This window comes from Procambarus clarkii, chromosome 5 (assembly GCF_040958095.1).
Source record: "Procambarus clarkii isolate CNS0578487 chromosome 5, FALCON_Pclarkii_2.0, whole genome shotgun sequence".
Lineage (NCBI taxonomy): Eukaryota > Metazoa > Arthropoda > Malacostraca > Decapoda > Cambaridae > Procambarus > Procambarus clarkii.
In genome coordinates this window covers 21,668,355-21,681,965 of record NC_091154.1, presented here as the reverse complement: position 1 = coordinate 21,681,965, position 13,611 = coordinate 21,668,355, and the positions used below count along the sequence as shown (strand labels likewise).

The following is a 13,611-nucleotide window of genomic DNA, read 5'->3' as shown; positions in this document are numbered from 1 at the left end:
TAAATTGGTCTAACAGAACAGGGAATGATGAAGCAGAAGATTTTATAGAATTAATTGACGATTGCTTTCTTAGCCAACACATTAAGGAACCAACGTGGGAAAATAATATTTTAGATTTAGTGTTAACAAACAGGAAACACAAATTAATGACATCGAAATAGGGTCGAGTGAGCTTGGCAACAGTGATCACAAAGAAATCAGATTTAGCATAGAATGGAATAGATCTGTAAGAGAAAATTCTGTTAAAGTGCCAGATTTTCGAAAAACTGATTTCAATAGCCCAAGAATTTTTTTTGGGTGAAATAGATTAGAAAGTCTTGGGTATGGGGGATGGGCCGGTCTTGGAGCGAGACATGAACCCAGCGATAGGTGACGTAAAAGGGATTTCGATGTGGATTCAAAATATAACTTATTTAAAAATATTCTAAACAAAGCCCAGGAACGTAGTATGCCATACAAATTGAATAGATCGAATACTAATGACACAAAGTGGATAACAAAGGATCTGAAAAACCTTATAGGTAAAAAGAGAGAGTGGTACAAAAGGGTTAGGAATAGGGAAGTCAGTTTAGAACAGGAATTCGTACAACTGGTTAGAAATGTTAAAAAAGAGATAAGGAAAGCAAAAAGAAACTATGAAGTTCGCATAGCAGGGCAAGCAAAGACAAATCCTAAAGTTTTTTCAGTTATATCGAACAAAGACTAGGGAAAGGATAGGTCCATTAAAAACTAAGACAGGTCAAATAACGGATAATGACGAGGAGATGAGTAGTATTTTTAACAAATATTTTATATCTGAATTTACTAAAGGTGGACTTAACAATAATACTAAAGGACTTAACAATATGCCTTCAGCCGAACAAGTCTATGTGGGTGGGGATGAGGACAGGTTGACTAGTTTAGCAGTTACCAGGGAGGATGTAATTAAACAAATAGCAAAACTAAAACCAAACAAATCCCCAGGGCCGGATGAAGTGTTTGCCAGGGTGCTTAAGGAATGCAAAGAAGAGCTTTGCGACCCACTGTCTACCATATTTAATAAATCAATAGAGTTAGGTAGAGTGCCAGAGTCATGGAAGGTTGCTAATGTGGTACCCATTTTTAAGAAAGGAGATAGATCACTTGCGTCAAACTATCAGCCAATTAGCCTAACGTCTATTGTGAGAAAGTTACTTGAATCGATAATCGCAAATATAATTCGTCTTCATCTTGAAAAACATAAATTAATAAATGAGTCGCAACATGGTTTTAGAAATGGCCGTTCATGTTTACAAATTTGCTATCATTTTATTCCAGCATAGTTGAGGCAGTTGATAGTGGTAAGAATTGTGATGTTGTGTACCTTGACTTTAGCAAAGCTTTTGATACAGTGCCGCATGAAAGACAGATTAAAAAGATAGCGGCTCATGGTATTGGGGGTGCTATATTAAGTTGGGTTAGGGCATGGCTATTCCGAAGGAAACATAAGAACATAAGAAGAAAGGCAACTGCAGAAGGCTTATTGGCCCATGTGAGGCAGCTCCTATTTATAACCACCCAATCCCACTCATATACTTGTCCAACCCGCGCTTGAAACAATCGAGGGACCCCACCTCCACCATGTTACATAAGAACATAAGAACAAAGGTAACTGCAGAAGGCCTATTGGCCCATACGAGGCAGCTCCTATCTATAACCACCCAATCCCACTCATATACTTGTCCAACCCGCGCTTGAAACAATCGAGGGACCCCACCTCCACCACGTTACGCGGCAATTGGTTCCACAAATCAACAAACCTGTTACTGAACCAGTATTTACCCAAATCCCAGTGTCCAGTGTACAAAAGGACATGAAAGGACATGACCTGTCTCAGATTTTAATGGACCTATCCTTTCCCTAGTCTTAGTTCGATATAACTGAAAAAAAACCTTTAGGATTTGACTTTGCTTGCTCTGCTATGCGAACTTCATAGTTTCTTTTTGCTTTCCTAATCTCTTTTTTAACATTTCTAACCAGTTGTATGAATTCCTGTTCTAAACTGACTTCCCCATTCTTAATCCTTTTGTACCAAGCTCTCTTTTTACCTATAAGGTTCTTTAGGGCTCTTTTATGCCCGAAACGCTTTGCGTAATAGTGGCTTTAGGCATTGTATGTACTAGCTCTACCTATAAGTCAACCATTCTTTGTAAAAATTTATTGTATGTATGTACCTTACCTAAATAAACATTTTATTTTTTTTATTTTATTTTTAAATTATTTGTTATCCACTTTAGGTCATCAGTATTCGATCTATTCATTTTGTATGGTATACTACGTTCCTGTGCTTTGTTTAGAATATTCTTAAATAAGTTATATATTAAATCCACATCGAAATCCCCTTTTACGTCACCTATCGCTGGGTTCATGTCTCGCTCCAAGACTGGCCCACACCCCATACCCAAGACTTTCTTATCTATTTGACCCAAAAAATTTCTTAGGCTATTAAAATCAGCTTTTCGAAAATCTGGCACTTTAACAGAATTTTCTCCTACAGGTCTATTCCATTCTATGCTGAATCTGATTACTTTGTGATCACTGTTCCCTAGCTCACTCCCTATTTCGATGTCATTAATTTGTGTTTCCCTGTTAGTTAACACTAAATCTAAAATATTATTTTCCTGCGTTGGTTCCTTAATGTGTTGCGTAAGAAAGCAATCGTCAATTAATTCTAGAAAATCTTCTGCTTCACTATTCCCTGTTTTGTTCACCCAGTTTATTCCACTAAAATTAAAGTCACCCATGACATAAATACTGTTAGATCTAGATGCTCTAGATATTTCATCCCATAGATGCTTTGCTTCCATTCTGTCTAAATTTGGTGGCCTATATGTAACTCCTATTATAATATTATTTGCTTTTTCGTTTAATTCTATCCAAATAGTTTCTGAGTGTGGCTCAGTTTTGATTCCCTCTTTGAGACTACATTTCAAATTGTCCTTAACATATATGGCTACTCCCCCTCCTCGTCTAATATATCTATCTGTGTGAAATAGTTTAAATCCATTTATTTGATATTCAGCTAATAGTTCTCTATTTTCTACATTCATCCACGTTTCGGTAAGTGCAATAATATCTATTTTTTCTGTGCAGACAAGAGCATTTAATTCATTAATTATATTTCTTAGACTTCTACTGTTAGTGTAATATATCCTAAGTGAATTGTTATTTTGAGGCCCTTTTCTTTCCCTGATCATTTTGCCAATTCTTTTCTCCCAGGAACACATACTTTTATTACCTCCTTCCTCCAAATCAATTCCCATACCACTATCTACTAACAGTTTGAACCCAAACAAACACCTCTAACCACTGGTTCCAACGAGTTCGCAACAGCAACAACCCCAGCCCTCGATAGATGCACCCCATCACGAGCATACATTTCATTTCTTCCATAGAAGTGTTCCCAGTTGTCTATGAAAGATATTGCATTTGATTTGCAATATCTTTCCAGCCGGCAATTGACACCAAGTGCCCTCGACATCCATTCATTTCCCACTCCCTTTCTTGGAAGAATGCCACATATGATCGGGATTCCTCCCTTGCTCCTAACTAATTCAATGACTGTCCTGAATCTCTGTATTAGTTCCTCACTCCTAACTCGCCCAACATCATTACCCCCTGCACTAATACAAATAATGGGTTTGTTCCCATTTCCCGTCATAATATCATTCATGTTTCCAACAATATCACCAATTCCAGCTCCCGAATAGGAAACCCTTAATCTGTTCCCCCTATCTCTGTCACAAAACGTTCTGTCTAAATACCTCACCTGGGAATCTCCCACAACCAAAATTCGCTTCGGTACCTCCTTAACTTTCTGAGCAGCCTGAGGGGCCTGCGCTCCGCCGCTCCTCGCCGATTTTCATTCCGAGTGAACTGCAGGCGCACCACAGCACTCGTCCTCCAACACGGCAAATGAATTTGCTGTCCTTAGGGCGTCTGTAGGCGGCCTTGTCAAGGTCTTCTTAAGACCCTGGTCCTTCACGACTCTCCACGATGAGGTCCGGTCAACACTGGTCTCCTCCTTCGTTTCCTCCCGAAGTCTCAGCCGTCGTACCTCCTCCCGCAGGGAATCCATCTCTGCTCTCAGAGCTCCAACCAGACTCACCAAATCCTTCACTAATCCTTCCATTATTGCAATAATAATGTTACTCCAGAGCTCCAGCTAACACAACCTCTCACTGTGACAGCACCTGACTCTATTTGTTATGCGGCAATTGGTTCCACAAATCAACAACCCTGTTACCGAACCAGTATTTACCCAAGTCTTTCCTGAATCTAAACTTATCCAATTTATACCCATTGTTTCGTGTTCTGTCTTGTGTTGATACTTTTAATACCCTATTAATATCCCCTTTGTTATGTCCATTCATCCACTTGTAAACCTCTATCATGTCACCCCTAACTCTTCGCCTTTCCAGTGAATGCAACTTAAGCTTTGTTAATCTTTCTTCATATGAAAGATCTCTAATTTGGGGAATTAACTTAGTCATCCTACGCTGGACACGTTCAAGTGAATTTATATCCATTCTATAATACGGTGACCAAAGCTGAACTGCATAATCTAAATGGGGCCTAACCAGAGCAAGATATAGCTTAAGAACCACACCAGGTGTCTTGTTACTAACGCTGCGATTAATAAATCCCAGTGTCCTATTTGCCTTATTACGAACATTCATGCATTGATCCTTTTGTTTTAAATTCTTACTAATCATAACTCCCAGATCCCTTTCGCAGTCCGACTTCGCAATCTCAACACCATCTAACTTGCTGCTCTAGGGTCTCTTGTGGTGTCAATGAGCTTGGAACCAAGATCCTTAAGAAACCTTCTTGCACTCTCTCCCCATGGGCCTAGGGTCTCAGACCCTATTGGAACGAAATTGTACCGATGATCTAATTGTCTGTACTTGGCTGACTTGTCTCTTTCTCTGCGTGTCGCCGCGGCTCCTGCTGTGCCGGCAGAGAGGTTGATGTATGTGGTTGCCAGGGTGGATACACAAGTATAGTCCCATGCTAACTGTCTGCCACCCTTCCAGGTGTCATGTTCACAGAAAATGGTACCATCCGTTTTCTATGTGCGGCGGCTGAGACGCCAGAGAGAGAAGGTAAACAATAGAGCGTACAGGACGCCCGCCAAGCTTGGTGGCTACTAGTCATGTAATCATATTAAGTATTAAAGTCAGTAACCAAGTCATGACTTTACATCAACCCTACAACCAAGACTTCCTCAGTAACACACAAACACCACATTGGCGACGAGGATGAACTGTGAACGCAGGTATTTGTTCAGTTTCAAACACAAGGGAGAAGCATGCTGCCTGGAGGAGGAAGAGAAGCTGTGAGCGCCATACCCGATGCTGTATGCTAACCGATGCTGTGTGCTAACCAATGCTGTGTGCTAAACGATGCTGTGTGCTAACCAATGCTGTGTGCTACCCAAGCTGTGTGCTACCCAAGCTGTGCTGAAGAAACTGTACTGAGGAATCTGCCGACGTTGTGTACGAAACGACGCTTTGATGTGTACAAAACCTGATGTTTTGGTTACGAAACGACGCTTCGTGCTACAAAATTCATCACACTGAATTGACTGCTGTACCAACTGCTGCACCAACTGCTGTACCAACTGCTGTACCAACTGCTGCTGTACCAACTGCTGCTGTACCAACTGCTGCTGTACCAACTGCTGCTGTGCCAACTGCTGTGCTGCTGCTGTGAGTAGGAACAACACATGTACACAAGGGCTAGGTAAGAAGTCAGTTGCTGCTGTATTGTGCACTGTTGTGAACTTTTGCATTAAAATGCTTGTGTGCTTTGCAAAATTAAAGTAATTACAGTGAATTCTTGACTAACATATTCAGTGCAGTAAGTGTTTAATATTCTGAGGAACATTTAAGTGATAAGTTACATTTATTCAGTAAAAATGGCAAATATACCTCAGTTTCTTGCATTTGATCCTGACTGTGACCAGACAAACCTGTCACAGAGGTGGGTCAAATGGCTTAAAAGGTTTGAAAATTTGTTGATAGTTTCTGACATCAAAAGTGCTGAAAGAAAGCGTGCCTTTCTACTTCATTATGCAGGTGATAGAGTTTGTGACATCTTTGACACACTGAAAGACACTGGTGGTGCCAAAGATTATGACACTGCCAAAGCCAAACTAACAGAGCATTTCAAACCAAGGCAAAATACTGCAATGGAAATTATGCATTTCAGGAGAGCAAAACAACTCTCTAATGAAACTGTGGATCAATACCACACACGTTTGCAGGGTTTAGCAGCCCATTGTGAGTTTGCTGATGTTGACAAAGAAATCAAACAGCAAATAATTGAAACATGCACATCTACACGTCTCCGTCGAAGAGCTCTAGAACTTGTTGATGATGAAAGTTCTCTTACCAAGATACTGGATATGGCTCGTCGAATGGAAGATGCTGCACGTGATGCTCGTGTCATGGAGTGCAGTGCCAATAACGGTTCTGCCACTGTTACTAACAGTGATGAGGTACGTAAGGTTCAGGGAGGACACCGTGATCAAAGAAGATATCATGGCAAACCTAACAGTAAATTTAGCCGAGAACCACGTCACAACTGGGGTCAAGGAACAAGGCTCAAGCAGTCACAACGACCCACATCAGAGGGTGTCAACAATAAATGTTACAATTGTGGAGGAGACTACCCACACCAAGATAATGTTTGTCCTGCTCAAGGTAAGAAGTGCTATGAGTGTGGAAAACTAGGTCATTTTGGTGCTATGTGTCGTTCTGCACTTAAGAAACCACAGTCAATGAATAAAAGCACTGTACGAGGATCAGGTCATAGGGGTCGAGGTGGTAAACACAATATTGCACCTCATATCCAGAATGTTAATAATATACAAGACAACATTTCATTACAACCAATCTCAGATGACAGTGAATGTGATTATACTTATGGAGTACAAGCAATCACAGAATGGAATGATCTTCCAAACAACCCAGAGACTATAGTATACATTGCTGGTATTTGTCTCAAAGTTCTCATTGACACTGGATCAAACATTGATACCATTGCTGAGTGCCACTATGAAAAATTTAAAAAACAGTTCCCAAAGCTTGAAAACTATAATGGCAAAGCCACTGCCTATGCTTCAAAGGTAGCCTTGCCAGTGATTGGAACTTTCACTGCAGAGATCAAGTCAAAGAATGCAATGCTCATTACTACATTCCATGTTGTTAGGAATGCAAAGGAGTCTTTACTCAGTTACAAGACTTCAACCAAATTGGGGCTACTTCAGCTTTCTAATGCTGTAGCAGTGGAATCTGCAAACAATGTTGATGGTATTGTTGCTGAATTTTCTGATCGATTTAAATCCATAGGTTGTTATACTGATAGCAAAGTACATCTGCATATCAACCCAGATGTAATTCCAGTTGCCCAACCACATCGCCGACAACCATTCCATACTCGCAAGAAAGTCGATGCCGAACTGGATAGGCTGATAGAACTAGATATCATTGAACCAGTAACAGGCCCAACACCATGGGTAAGCCCAATTGTCACTCCACCAAAGCCGAAGAATCCAGATGAGATACGCATTTGTGTGGACATGCGTGTTCCCAACAAGGCAATAATGCGTGAACGCCATCCTACACCCACTGTAGATTATATGATCTACCGCTTGAATGGTGCAACTGTATTCAGCAAGTTAGATTTAAACAAGGGCTATCATCAGCTTGAACTTGATGATGAGAGTCGCTTCATCACAACGTTTACGACACATCGAGGTCTGTATAGGTACAAGCGCCTGAGTTTTGGTATTAACAGTGCTGCCGAGGTATTCCAGCACATCATCAGCCAGGTATTGCAAGATATACCTAATGCTGACAACATGTCTGATGACATCATTGTTTATGGCCGTACCCAAGCTGAACACGACAAAGCTCTTCGTGCAACATTGCAACGCTTACGAGAAAAGAATTTGACGCTAAGCCGAGCAAAGTGTGAGTTCAATCAACATAAAATTGAATTCTTTGGACATGTACTTAGTGACAAAGGTCTGTCTCCAGATCCTAAGAAAGTTGCAGATATCAAGAATGCTGCACCTCCTTCAACGTCCACTGATGTACATAGTTTTCTGGGAATGGCAAACTACTGTTCTCGCTTCATTCCAGATTTTGCTACCATTACAAAGCCTCTACGTGAGCTCCTGAAGAAAAACGCATCATGGTTCTGGAGCGATATCGAGCAAAATGCATTTGATGCTGTGAAAGATGCACTAGTAGAGAATGCGACTGCTGCATACTTTGATCCATCAATGGACACTGAGTTAACGGTGGATGCTAGTCCTGTTGGATTAGGTGCTGTTTTAGCCCAACACAAACCTGGTCAACCAGATTCCAGAGTAGTAATTGCCTACGCCAGCCGTTCTCTCACAGATGTTGAGCAACGATACAGTCAGACAGAGAAGGAAGCTCTTGCTCTTGTATGGGGCTGTGAACACTTCAATGTGTATCTGCTTGGTGCACCCTTCACCACGATAGTCACTGACCACAAACCGTTGGAGACCATCTTCAATAATCCAAAGTCCAAACCACCAGCTCGCATTGAGAGATGGGCTCTTCGTCTGCAACCATACAACTTTACGGTGAAATACAAGCCGGGTGCAGGCAATCCCGCTGATTACATCAGTCGACATCCTGCCAACAGTTTCACCATCACCAAGCATCAGCAAGTTGCCGAGGAATATGTACACTCTGTAACCTGTGATGCAGTCCCTAAGGCTCTCACTCTTGATGAAATCCGTACTGCAACCCTGGAGGACCCAACTCTGCAAGCAACAGTGGATGCATTGACTAAGAAAAAGTTTCCACGCATCCCACCCTCAGGAGTTGACCAAGATGCATTCAAAGCACTTGAACGCATCCAGACAGAATTAAGTGTTACGCAACAACGCGACACTGTGCTGCGAGGTACTCGTATCGTGATTCCAGCTGTTCTCCAGCAACGTGCTCTGAAGCTTGCACATCAAGGACACCAAGGTCTTGTTAGGACCAAACAGATGCTACGAGAAAAGGTGTGGTTTCCTGGCATTGATCGTCAAGCAAAGGATATGCATGATGCCTGTGTCCCTTGCCAAGCTGCAGTGGATACTTCAAGACCAACACCTCTACAACCTTCACCACTACCTGCTGCACCATGGACGGAAGTATCAATGGACTTCTGCGGACCACTACCAACTGGAGAGTACTTGATGGTAGTCATTGATGATCACTCACGTTATCCAGAAGTAGAAATCATCAATTCCACATCTGCAAAGGCCGTCATCCCGAAACTTGACAAGATCTTTTCAAACTTTGGCATTCCTGAAGTTGTCAAGACGGACAATGGACCGCCATTCAATGGACAAGACTTTGTCAACTTTGCTGAGCATATTGGATTCAAACACCGCCGTGTGATGCCACTACATCCTCAAGCAAATGGAGAAGTTGAGAGATTCATGCAACCTCTCATGAAAGCGGTACGCTGTGCTCATGCCGAAGGACGATCCTGGAAACAAGCTATGTATGCTTTTCTCAGGAACTACCGTGCAACACCGCATGGAACACTGGGCAAGTCACCTGGTGAACTTTTATTTGGACGTCCTATGAGAATCGCACTACCCGTCATGCCAGCCGAGGTAACGGATAAACGTCTCGCTCAGAAGGATGCACTAGCCAAGGGCAAAATGAAAATTGCTCATGATCAACGTGCAAAGGAACAGTTCATAAAGGTTGGTGACACTGTTCTCGTTAAAAAGAAAAAAGAGGGAAAGTTAGATATGCCGTATGATACAAAACCATATAAAGTGATTAGTGTAAAAGGAACTATGGTAACAGCTAGCAATAGAGATCATAGTATAACACGTAATATGGCTTATTTCAAAGTGATTCCAACTAGTGTAGAAAATGATGAAGTGCAAAGTCGTGCAAAAGAAAAAGAAAAAAATAGTTATAACCCGACAAACAATTCATCAAGGGATGTTATTGCATTTAAGGATTCTCGTCCTAAACGTCATGTTAAACGCCCTACACGATTTGATGATTAATTGTGTTCCTATGTAATGAAAAGTATTTACTTATTATGCTAAACTAAATTTAATATTGTTTGAATAATGCAGATATCTCATTCAATATTTTGTAACTTTGTATTACAGTTTCTTTCATATTTGTTTAACATTGCATATGTATTTTTAACATTGAAATCCTTTGTGGAAAAGATTAAGTTGTTTAAATTCTTTGTGTGCTTAATTAATGTTAAATGTATGCAGTATCTCTTGATATGGTAATAACTTACTTTGTGTCAATAACTTTGCTTTGTGCTACAAGCATGGTAGACATCCTGTATTCATTCTTTTTAAAGAAAAGGAGGGATGTCATGTTCACAGAAAATGGTACCATCCGTTTTCTATGTGCGGCGGCTGAGACGCCAGAGAGAGAAGGTAAACAATAGAGCGTACAGGACGCCCGCCAAGCTTGGTGGCTACTAGTCATGTAATCATATTAAGTATTAAAGTCAGTAACCAAGTCATGACTTTACATCAACCCTACAACCAAGACTTCCTCAGTAACACACAAACACCACACCAGGGTCGCAGTGTGATTCCGTCTGGTCGGCCGGCAAAGCTAACAGAGTCACGGTTCAGTAGGTTGCGGGGCTCTCTCTCCGCTGGACACTGAGCAGAGGCAAGGCTTCTTTTAATGATGTCATTGACTTCGTCGTGTCTAGTGTGCCAACCACCAGATTTTCCACAGTGCAGGCCATGCAATCCATATTCATCAGCATCTGCCTCGCCGCAAATACACCTATGAACAGTGTGGATAGGGGCAGCAAGACGGAGAGCGACGGCAATTCGGAGCTCCTGCGGATCAAGACGTGTGCCTGTCGCAGATATAGGGACTGCCAAAAGGAAGTCCCTGCATGGGGAGCCTGCACAGCTGTGAGGCGTGCACGATCACTGGGGGTTGTTGCTGCCTCCAGCAAAGCTGTGGCTTCTTTGTCTACAATGGGGCTGTCCCAAGTGGATTGTTTCTTGGCTTTTGGCATGGCTGGTCTGAGTGCTGGGTCTGCCATGGCACCCCATTTCGTGTCGCATTCCGTGTAGTGAGGGTCCTGTATCCCCGCTACATCACTCAGGGTGTCAGGTAGAATTTCCTTAACCAGGTCATCTGATGCTGAGGAGGAAGACAGGAAGGCTGGGACAGCAATTTGGGTAGCAGTGCGGACACCCAAGCCACCAAGCCTAACAGGAAGAGTGGCTTGTTTCCACTGGCATTCGTTGAGGGAGAGGTTAACAACTTTTTCCAGCATGGTCTTCAGTAAGAGGTCATACTCTTCAAGCTTTCGGCTGTCGTAAGATGGGGTGCACCTCAGAAAGTAGGTTAGCCTTGGAAGGGATAGGCATTTGGTGAGGAGATAAAAAGCATCGTGGGCATCGATGTCACCTATTCTGTCTTCCATCTTCCTAAGGTCTACGATTTTCTTGTCGAGGATCTCCTCAATGGCGTTAGACCCGAGGGGGGCTCCAAGAAGGGTGCTGTTCTCGGCCCTAATGACATGGGCTCCAGGCAAGGCCGACCTTATTCTAGCTACGATGTCTGGGTTGGAAGAGACTACTTCACACTTGGAAGGGTTCAGGACAAGACCCAGGCTTACTTCTTGCTCCCTTATTTTCCTGATATCTGCCAAGAGATGGTCTACGGTGCCAGCTATAGTGCCATCATCCAAAAACCAGATGTTGAACTCGCTGGACAAGCTTTCGGTGATTTCTTTTAAGACTAAGCAGAAAAGAAGGGGAGCAAGAGGATCCCCTTGCTGAACACCTTCACATGATCTGATTTCAAGTTCACCAAAGAGCAGTTTTGACTCACCACTGTAGCACGATAGTATGAACGGGTAGAGGGGCCGGAAATGGCGATGTACGGCACAAAGTACTGCATCTCTTCTGACCATGTTGAAGGCATTCTTAAAGTCCAGTTTGAGCAGGGCTTTTTCATCAGAAATGTTGGTGATGTATGCTCGTGCTGCATGGGCAGCCGCTTCACAGCCTTGGGGGATCCCAAATCCTAGCTGGATTGGTTTCAGCAATTCAGCCGCTTGCTGGCTGACAACCCTCGTAGCAGCCTTGGCAATCAGGCGTCGAAGAGTGTTGCCAACAGCGATTGGCCTGATTCCTTCGTCCTTCTTTTTGAGAGCACAGAGGGAGACACCAAAAAAGAGAGGCCTGATGACCTCAGGTATATCACCAGCCAGGCACATGTTGACGAACCTTGTGAGTTCCATAATATATATATATATATATATATATATATATATATATATATATATATATATATATATATATATATATATATATATATATATATATATATATATATGCGAACAAGCCTGAATGGTCCCCAGGACAATATGCAACTGAAAACTCACACCCCAGAAGTGACTCGAACCCATACTCCCAGGAGCAACGCAACTGGTATGTACAAGACGCCTTAATCCACTTGACCATCACGACCGGAATAATGAGGTGATAGCCTAAGCTATTTGAACCACCCCACCGCCGGCACTCGGATAGTAATCTTGGGCATAGCAATTTACCAAATCACCTCATTCTTTGGGGCACACGTGAGGAACACAAATGCGAACAAGCCTGAATGGTCCCCAGGACAATATGCAACTGAAAACTCACACCCCAGAAGTGACTCGAACCCATACTCCCAGGAGCAACGCAACTGGTATGTACAAGATGCCTTAATCCACTTGACCATTTTTTTTTATTGGAGTTAAAATTAACATAGATATATGACCGAACCTAACCAATCCTACCTAACCTAACCTAACCTATCTCTATAGGTTAGGTTAGGTTAGGTAGCGGAAAAAGTTAGGTTAGGTTAGGTTAGGTAGGTTAGGTAGTCGAAAAACAATTAATTCATGAAAACTTGACTTATTAGGCAAATCGGGCCTTGCACAGTAGGCTGAGAAGTGCGTTCTGGCTACTAGGTACGACATATATATATATATATATATATATATATATATATATATATATATATATATATATATATATATAATCTTTGGACAACACCCACCAGTGGGACTCGAACCCAGAAAGCACAACTACCTTCCAGTAGCTGGCATAACTAGTATGCTTTAACCCACTACGCCATCAGATCTTACAAAAGAAGTAGATAGTTCGAGATATATATATCTCAAACATCTCCACCTCCCGAAGGCACCAGATGAGTGAGGGGTCAGTCTGCATTTTTCGTCAAGCCACTGTCAATGTGAGAGAACTCGTGTCCAGCTTATAAGCCTATACTTGCATAAACCACAAGTGAAGATAAATAATCTTTGACAGTGGCTTGACGAAAAATGCAGATATCTCATTCAATATTTTGTAACTTTGTATTACAGTTTCTTTCATGTTTGTTTAACATTGCATATGTATTTTTAACATTGAAATCCTTTGTGGAAAAGATTAAGTTGTTTAAATTCTTTGTGTGCTTAATTAATGTTAAATGTATGCAGTATCTCTTGATATCTGCAACTTTCTTAGGATCTGGAGACAGACCTTTGGCACTA

General features: G+C 42.0%; 1 protein-coding gene across 2 annotated transcripts in view; it reads left to right on the top strand.

Annotated features, from left to right (window-relative positions):
- Positions 1–13,611, top strand: part of LOC123763897 (huntingtin-interacting protein 1) — a 95,871-nt gene that overhangs the window by 13,077 nt on the left and 69,183 nt on the right. The window lies entirely within an intron of this gene.